General features: G+C 39.3%; 1 pseudogene; it reads left to right on the top strand.

Annotated features, from left to right (window-relative positions):
* The first annotated feature begins 440 nt into the window (after window positions 1-440).
* On the top strand, window positions 441-8,403 carry LOC149155079 (protein TRANSPORT INHIBITOR RESPONSE 1 pseudogene; annotated as a pseudogene).
* Window positions 8,404-8,700: the final 297 nt, after the last annotated feature.

Here is an 8,700-nt window from a genome sequence, read left to right as displayed (position 1 = left end):
TACATCCATATTCTAGGTGAAACCTTGGCATCACTATAAATAACTATGGAATTTGGAATTTATGCCTTCGGGTTTTCGTAAGACTTACAATGGGTTTTTGTGTCCACTATTGTGTGAACCTCTCTTTCAGAAGACCATGACCAACAACACACTGGAGCGTTTTGCGATTATACTACATCACATGGAATCCCTCAACATATGATATCTACATGGGTCTTAAAACTCAAATCCCCTCTTCCCTCAGTGGTTACTTACAAAGATCAGGCATAATTAATCTTTAACAACTATAAGGGATCCACCTATAAATTGCAGTTTTTCACATGGAAATCCGAGTCATTTCATAGTTTATTTCTTTGGAATGGGGATGAGATTGTTGACACAAAGAAGAGGAATGGAATTGTAGACCTCCAAAAGAAGGCCAATAGTGTGAAGGGGTCAAAATGATGAATAAGAGAGGGGATTATTGATCTTCATTCCCATATGAGGTGCTAGAGCATGTTTCTTATGGATCCGATCAAGGCGAAGTGTGCAGTTTGGCTGGTATGCAAGGCATGGAGCCGCTAGAAAGTCTTCAATGGAAATATTTTTTCCATCTCATCGGTGATCTTGGTGAGGCACATGCACAAGATAATGACCATAACTCCCAATGGGAAGCCACGCTTCTAAGATTTCAACCTTATGCCTCCCCACTAGGGGGTATAAATTCACCCCTAGCTCCTAGTCTTGCACAGGGCCTATCCATGGCTTTGGGAGCTTAGGCTTAAGAGAATGACCATCGCAGATGAAATCCTTGATATCATATCACACTCTTTTGTCAATTTTTGTGCTCTCTTGCTATGTAAAATTTTAAGGATGGAATTTTATCTTAAAATTTAGAAACCTTGGCGAATCTTACTAGTCCCTAATATTCAAAATTGTAAAATTTGAGATGATATTTTTGGAGAAATATTTATATTTCCAATGATTTTATGTTAGCTGATATAATATTTTTGCAATTTTAACCTAAAATAATAGTGTACTATAAAATTTGGGAGAATCATTTTAGAAAAAAATGGAAATTGGCGAATCTTTTTTTTGGAAAAAGCATGGAAAATTAGCTAACTTGTGTAGGAATTTACAGGGTAAGTTCCTCAGAAAGAATACCAAAAGGACACCGCTCACAACCAGATCTCAAATCAATACACCAGTATTTTTGACGTGGTTAAAACCCTCAGAGTGCAAGGAGGGAAACAGTCCACGGCCTGTCCCAACGTGGGTACAGACAATTTATTAATCAAAGAATGAAAATTTACATAAGCTTCTCTCATGCACGGATTACCCGAACAATGACCCTCCATGCGCTTTAAATAGAACTCATGGACCAATCGGGTGTCAAGCCACGGATCAAGTGTCGGTAATACCGAGGTGAGAGTGAACCGTCGGATCACTACATATCGTGACCGTCGGATTGTAAGTTACAAAATGTACAACGGTAAAGAAACACACTTTACCTAACTCTAACCTAACTCTATGCTAGACCAAGTTGAACTTAACTATATCCTATGTGTCGGAATATCCTAACATCCCCCCTTAAGAACAACTTGGGATAGGATTGAAGGATTTACAAATATGACACAATAGGAGAAGGAAGGAGGCACTAGAGCCTATCCCCCCTTAGTGACAACTTCCTGAACTCCAAGCATATATCGAAGTTTAGTGAACTTCGCCTCTGTGAGAGCCTTTGTGAAGATGTCTGCAACCTGATCATCCGTTGGACAATATTGCACTTCAAGAACATGGTCATGAATGAGCTTTCTGATGAAGTGCATGTGTAGTTCAATGTGTTTGCTGCGCTGATGCTGGACTGGATCTTTGCATAGCTGAATGGCACTTTGATTATCACACCAAAGTGTGGTTGGATGCTGCTGCTCAAAGCCAAATTCTGATAGGATCTGACGAAGCCACAAGGCTTCCTTACTAGCTTCCACGGCACCACGATACTCTGCTTCTGCTGACGAAAGAGAAATGGCAGCCTGTTTCTTACAAGCCCATGTAATAGGTCCTGAACCAAGAGTGAAGACATAACCGGCAGTAGACTTCCGATCATCAAGGTCACCAGCCCAATCAGAATCAGTGAAACCAACTAACAGAGGAGCTGCTTTGGCACTGTAATGAATCCCAAACTGTACTGTACCTCGAACATAACGAAGTATTCTTTTAGCTGCTTTCCAATGACTTTCACGGGGGTTTTGCATAAAACGAGCAACAAGGCCAACAGCAAAGGAAAGATCAGGACGAGTATGGGTTAAATACAAGAGTTTTCCGACAAGTTGACGGTATAAGGTAGCATCAACTTCAGGAGAAGTACAAGAGACTGAAAGTTTGACTCCAGACTGAAAGGGAGAAGGGGCTGGCTTACAGTCTTCCATGTGAAAATGACGAAGAATATCACAAGCATACTTGGACTGGGAAAGGAAAATACCTTCTTGGGATTGCAAGACTTGAAGACCGAGAAAATAGTGTAAGTGTCCTAAGTCTGTCATTTCAAATTTCTTTTTAAGGCTGGACTTCACATGGTTTATAAGGTTGGGATCACTACCAGTAAGAATAAGATCATCAACATAAAGAACAAGGATGATAAGAGAGTTGCCCACTTTCTTGGTGTAGACAGTATTGTCAGAATGACACCTAGAAAAGCCAGATTCTAAAAGAAAGCTATCCATTTTGGCATACCAAGCCCGAGGAGCTTGCTTGAGGCCATAAAGGGATTTCTTAAGTCGACAAACGAGGCTGGAGTCTGTTTGTATGAAGCCAATGGGTTGTTCCATATAGATTTCTTCCTGCAAGTCCCCATGCAAGAAGGCAGATTTAACATCCATTTGATGGACTTCCCATTTTAAAGAGGCAGCAAGGGAAAGAACAAGGCGGATAGAGTTCATTTTGGCAACTGGAGAGAAGGTTTCAGTGTAGTCAATGCCTTCAACCTGTGAAAAGCCCTTAGCAACTAGACGAGCTTTATGTTTATCAACTTTCCCATCTGGTCCATACTTGGTTCTGTAAACCCATTTGCATCTAACAAGTTTGCGTCCCTTTGGTAGAGGAACAAGATCCCATGTATCATTTGTCATCAATGAATGATATTCTTCATTCATAGCTGCTTCCCAATGTGGATGGCCTGAAGCTTCTGCAAAAGTGTCAGGATCATGATTTACTGGAGCTTGAGCCAGTAAAGAAGAGGCTCTTTCAAACTGAGAACGTGTACGTCGCTGATCTGTAGGATCACCGGCAAGATCACCTGCTGCATCCCGAGTAGCACGGACCCATCTTGGAAGTTGAGGATCCTGAGAAGGTGGGGGAGGATTATCATCCTCGCTTTCATCATCAGAAGAAGAAATGTTTTCAAAGATAGAAGAGATAGGAAGAGGTGGCACATCCGCCGGACTAGGCTCGCAGGCCGATTTATTTTCATCAAATTTTACATCTCTTCTAATGATAACATTTTTGGACTTAAATGGAATAAGTCTATAACCTTTTACATCTTCAGAATATCCAACAAAAGTACATTTCTCACTCTTAGGTTCTAAAGCTTTATGCTTTTCATCTGGAATATGGGCCCATGCTTCACTTCCAAACACACGAAAGTGACTTACATCTGGTTTAATGGAACTCCAAGCTTCTTCTGGAGTGATATTCTCTAGAACCTTAGTAGGAGTGCGATTGATTATATAATTTGCACAATTAATTGCTTCGGCCCAAAAACTAAGACTGAGTCCTTTAGATTGCAGCATACAATTAGCCATTTCCTTTAAGGTGCGATTTTTCCTTTCAGCTACACCATTTTGTTGTGGAGTGTATGGAACAGTATGTTGCATTTGAATTCCATTTTCGGTGCAAAAGTTGATGAATGTGTTTTTAACATATTCTCCACCATTATCAGTTCTTAGCTTAAGAATTTGATGTCCAGATTGTTTTTCAACAAATGCTTTGAAGGCCAAAAAAGTGCTAAATACTTCGCTCTTGAGTTTTAAGAAGTATACCCAAGTGCGTCTAGAGAAATCATCAATGAAAGTTAAGAAGTACTTGCAGCCAGAGAATGAAGCAACAGGAAGAGGACCACATAAATCACTGTGCACAAGCTGTAAAGGGGCTGAGGCGTGCCAAGAGGCACGTTTGTCAAAACTGTCCCGATGATGTTTTCCGAGTACACATCCGGAACAAACACCATCTTTGCAAGATACCATAGGAAGACCTGTCACCATATTTTCTTTACATAGATGCTGAAGGGAGCGATAGTTTAAGTGACCAAACCGCTCATGCCAAAGTTTGCTCACTTCATCATTATGAGCAACAAATACTGAGGGAAGATGGGATGACCCAAAGTTGTGAAACTTATACAACCTTTTGGAATCATCAGCAAGACCAGTAGCTAGAATCTGTTTAGGATCTTTTAGATCCTTGATTACAACATCATGAGGTGAAAATTCAACAATTTTACCTTCACCTGAATGAGTTATCTGATAGACAGATAGAAGGTTGCAGGATAAGTTTGGAACACATAATACATCATTGAACTGACCATTGTCTAGATGAACAGTTCCAGTCCCTACAACATTAAGAGATCTATCATCACCAACATATATATTTTTGGTGTTACAATCATTTAAAGAAGAAAACATGGCTTGGTTTTTGGCCATGTGACAAGAGGCTCCAGAATCAATGAGCCACTCATGAGAATGAGAAGAAGAAGAAGATACATTTAATGCATAACCAGACTGAGATGATTGACGATGACATGCAGAAAGTGCCGTTCCGGAAGTTGAAGTTGAAGTAGGCTCCAGATGGATGTTATGTTTCTTCATTGCGGCTTCCAAGGCTTCCATCTTCTTAAAGCATTTAGATTCTAAGTGGCCATCTCGATTACAAAAGTTACAATGTCTGTCAGTCTTCTTCCATTTGTTTTTATTGGTCTTGTCATTTTGCTGAAATGATCTTTCATCTTGAGGCTGAGTTGGTTTAGGACCATTCCTTTGAGGATAAGACTTCTTAGGATTCTTTGAATTTGGTTGCTGCTGGGCGGCTAACGCTTTCGAGGAAGAGTTTCCAAGATTAAGAAGACCAAGGTGTAAGAGTTTTTCTTGTTCTCTTATTAAGGAATCACAAAAGGAGTCAAAGGAAGGGGGTTTGTAGTCTTTGCCTTGACAAATGAAAGCTTCCCTTGTAGAATGGAAAGTGGAAACAAATACAGAGTAGGCTGGTCCCAACTTAGTAAGGATGGAATAAATAAGGTTACCATCTTCTTTCTTAACTTTAACACCTTCCAAGAGATATCTAAGGGTCTTGAATTTGGACAAGAAATCTTCAATGCAAGAAAAATTATTAGGATCCAAAGTAAGCAACTCATTCTCAAGTTGATGGGCTCTAATTTCATTTTTAATCCCAAAAACTTTAGCAAGTTTTTCTAATGCTTCATGAGGAGTTTCAATTTCTGCAATGTGGAATCTAAGATCAGGAGAAACAGACATTCCTATCAAACCACGTGCTTGATCTTGTCTATTTTCCCATTTTTCGGCCTTGTCTTCATCTTTGGGTTTCTTCTCTTGGTCTGTGGCTATTCTGAAGAGACCTTTACTTCTAAGTAAATCTCCCATGTAGGCTACCCATTGGAAGTAGTTAGTGCTGTCAAGAATGACTTGGCATGGACTTTCCATTTTTTGAAAAAAACTGAAGCTGAAGATGCTGAAAGTAAGTGGTCCAATGGATAGATCTCGAAAAAATAGGCGGTTTTAAAAAAAACGGCTCTGAAAAAGGCTTCCGGATGAAGAAGTTATGGCTTTTTGAAAAAAAATTGTTGACGTTGCCGGCAAAGTGCGCGAATGTGCGGGAATGAAAAAATCCGCCCCCACAAAATGGAGACTTGAACCCAAGACCTCTACTCTCTTAAAAAGTCTTTGAACCAATTGATCTATACAAAATATTTGAGAGAGAGAGAGAGAGAGAGAGAGAGAGAGGGGGGGGGGGGCCTCGATTTGCGTGCTTGCCTTGGGAAGGCTCTTTTCCCCTACAAAACACAAAACACAAAACCCAACACGAATATGCAAAGAAAAACGAACCTTATGGCTCAAAGTTAGCTTTAGCCAAAAAACTAGAATTTTAAAAAAAATCTCAAAGTTAGCTTTAACCGAAAAACTAAATATTTTTCTCAATGTTTCTGATTTTCCAAGATCACACTAAGGTGCAGGGAAAAGAGCATACGCATGAGAAAAATCCTTTCTTTTTGTTTCTGATTTGCCCAGATCGCACAGAGTCGCAGGGCAAAGAGCATACGCAGAAATGAAAGGTATAGATCCGGGAAAAAAAAGGCTAAATAAACCGAAACCGAAATAAGCAGAGAGAAAATGACAGTAAACTGCAAAAAAACACTGTATACCTCCCGATCTGAAAAATGACGCAGCTAGGGCTACCGGAAACCTTTTCGCGTGAAACGAAAGGGGTTCCTCACTGAAACAGATGCTCCGAACGCAACAGAGCAGTCCTCTCGGCCCGAAAGCAGTCAGAAACAGCAGATCTAGGAAACGACAGCCGCATGCAGTTCTACCGGCTTCAGATTTGGATCACCAACGGACGCGGCCCTCAAATAGCTCTGATACCATGTAGGAATTTACAGGGTAAGTTCCTCAGAAAGAATACCAAAAGGACACCGCTCACAACCAGATCTCAAATCAATACACCAGTATTTTTGACGTGGTTAAAACCCTCAGAGTGCAAGGAGGGAAACAGTCCACGGCCTGTCCCAACGTGGGTACAGACAATTTATTAATCAAAGAATGAAAATTTACATAAGCTTCTCTCATGCACGGATTACCCAAACAATGATCCTCCATGCGCTTTAAATAGAACTCATGGACCAATCGGGTGTCAAGCCACGGATCAAGTGTCGGTAATACCGAGGTGAGAGTGAACCGTCGGATCACTACATATCGTGACCGTCGGATTGTAAGTTACAAAATGTACAACGGTAAAGAAACACACTTTACCTAACTCTAACCTAACTCTATGCTAGACCAAGTTGAACTTAACTATATCCTATGTGTCGGAATATCCTAACAACTTGCAAATATTAGCCCCTAAAATTTTCCATGTCTCTTGCTCAGAAATTGTGAAGGCTTCAACGCTGATGGCATGGTAGTTATTGCAACCCATTGTAGGAATATGAAAAAGTTGGACCTACACGAGAGTGAGGTGGATGATCAAGGTGATTACTAGGTGAGTTATTTTCCAAAAAGTCATGTTTCTCTATTGTTGGTGAATTTTTCTTCTCTACAAATTGAGGTGAATTTTGATGCCCTTGAGAGGCTTGTGGCTATATGTACTTCTCTAAGGAGTTTGAAACAAAATAAAACTCTTCCTTTAGAAGATTTGAAGCAGCTTCTTGTAATAGCTCCTTAGCTGATGGAGATGGGTACAGGTTCATTCTTTCAAGAGTTCAATTGGCAGAAATATATAGATTTGGGAGAATCTTTTAAAAATTGTAAGGAATTAGAACTTTGTCAATGATTTGGAAAGTTACACCGTTTTATTTTCTTGCCTTGTATTTTGTGTGCCCAAACTTTACTTTTTTTATTCAAGCTATTCCAATATACGAATTATAGAGTTGGTATGGAATGTTTTTAATTATCATCATCTATTATGGCTTTGGGTTCTTGATATTTCTTGAGACAAAGGTTTGGAAACTGTATAATCAAGTTGTAAAAACTTGACAGAATTATGGGTTTCTCTAATGGAACCATTTGGCCATGATCGAGTTGGTGTCATAGAAAAAGACATCCTTGCAATCTCTTGAGGATGTCCTAATCATAGTTATGTTTTGTATTTATGTAGGAAAATGAAAAATGAAACAATTATTGCAGTGGCTCAAAATAGCCCTAGGTTAACGCAATTTTCCTTTGTATCATGAATCGATGATGGCCAGATCATTTGAAAAATTAAGCTATGGATGAGGATTTTTGTGGAATTGTAAACATTTGTAAGGGTTTAAAATGATTGTCAGTATCAGGTTTTATTACTCATAAGGCTTTTGACTACATTGGTCTTTATGTAACGAAACTATTAACCTTGTCTGTCGGTTTTGTTGGAAGTAGTGATTTGGGCATGGAATGTGTATTACATGGATGTCCAAAGCTTCAGAAGCATGAGATAAGGGAAAGTCCATTTTGAAATGTTTGCATCCTATAAGGTATTGAATCTTATGAAGCCATGTGTTCATTATGGATGTCTTCCTACAAGTTTACGATTACTAGTTGTAGGTACCTTACTTAGGACAAGCCCAAGATTAATGTGAAAATAATAAAAGAAGACAACAATGATGACAATGACATAGAAAATTTATTTCTACAACAAACTAATGAACTTTTCCAATGTAGTTAGTTCATTATCGATGTCTTCGTTAATCCATGCATCTTCCACATGGGACTCTTCATTTTATACCCATCACAGGTGGTATTCAAGGATATGCTATTATTCTATTTAAAGGTGAATGATGAGTGGGCATGAATCAATTATCAATTAACGCTTCTACAAAAAAGACAAAATCATCAATTAAGGATGGGAAGTTTGAAAATAAGTCATAAGATGTTTATGATGGCAATGGAAACTATGTAAATTGTATGCAGGAGGTACATGGTGCTTGTGACATGTTAGGCTCAAAAGTTACTGGCATTGCAT

This window comes from Pinus tabuliformis, chromosome 9 (genome assembly GCF_031772625.1).
Source record: "Pinus tabuliformis cultivar Carrire ecotype Pingquan chromosome 9, CPIR1, whole genome shotgun sequence".
In the NCBI taxonomy this organism is placed as follows: domain Eukaryota; kingdom Viridiplantae; phylum Streptophyta; class Pinopsida; order Pinales; family Pinaceae; genus Pinus; species Pinus tabuliformis.
This window is presented reverse-complemented; position numbering and strand designations above follow the sequence as displayed.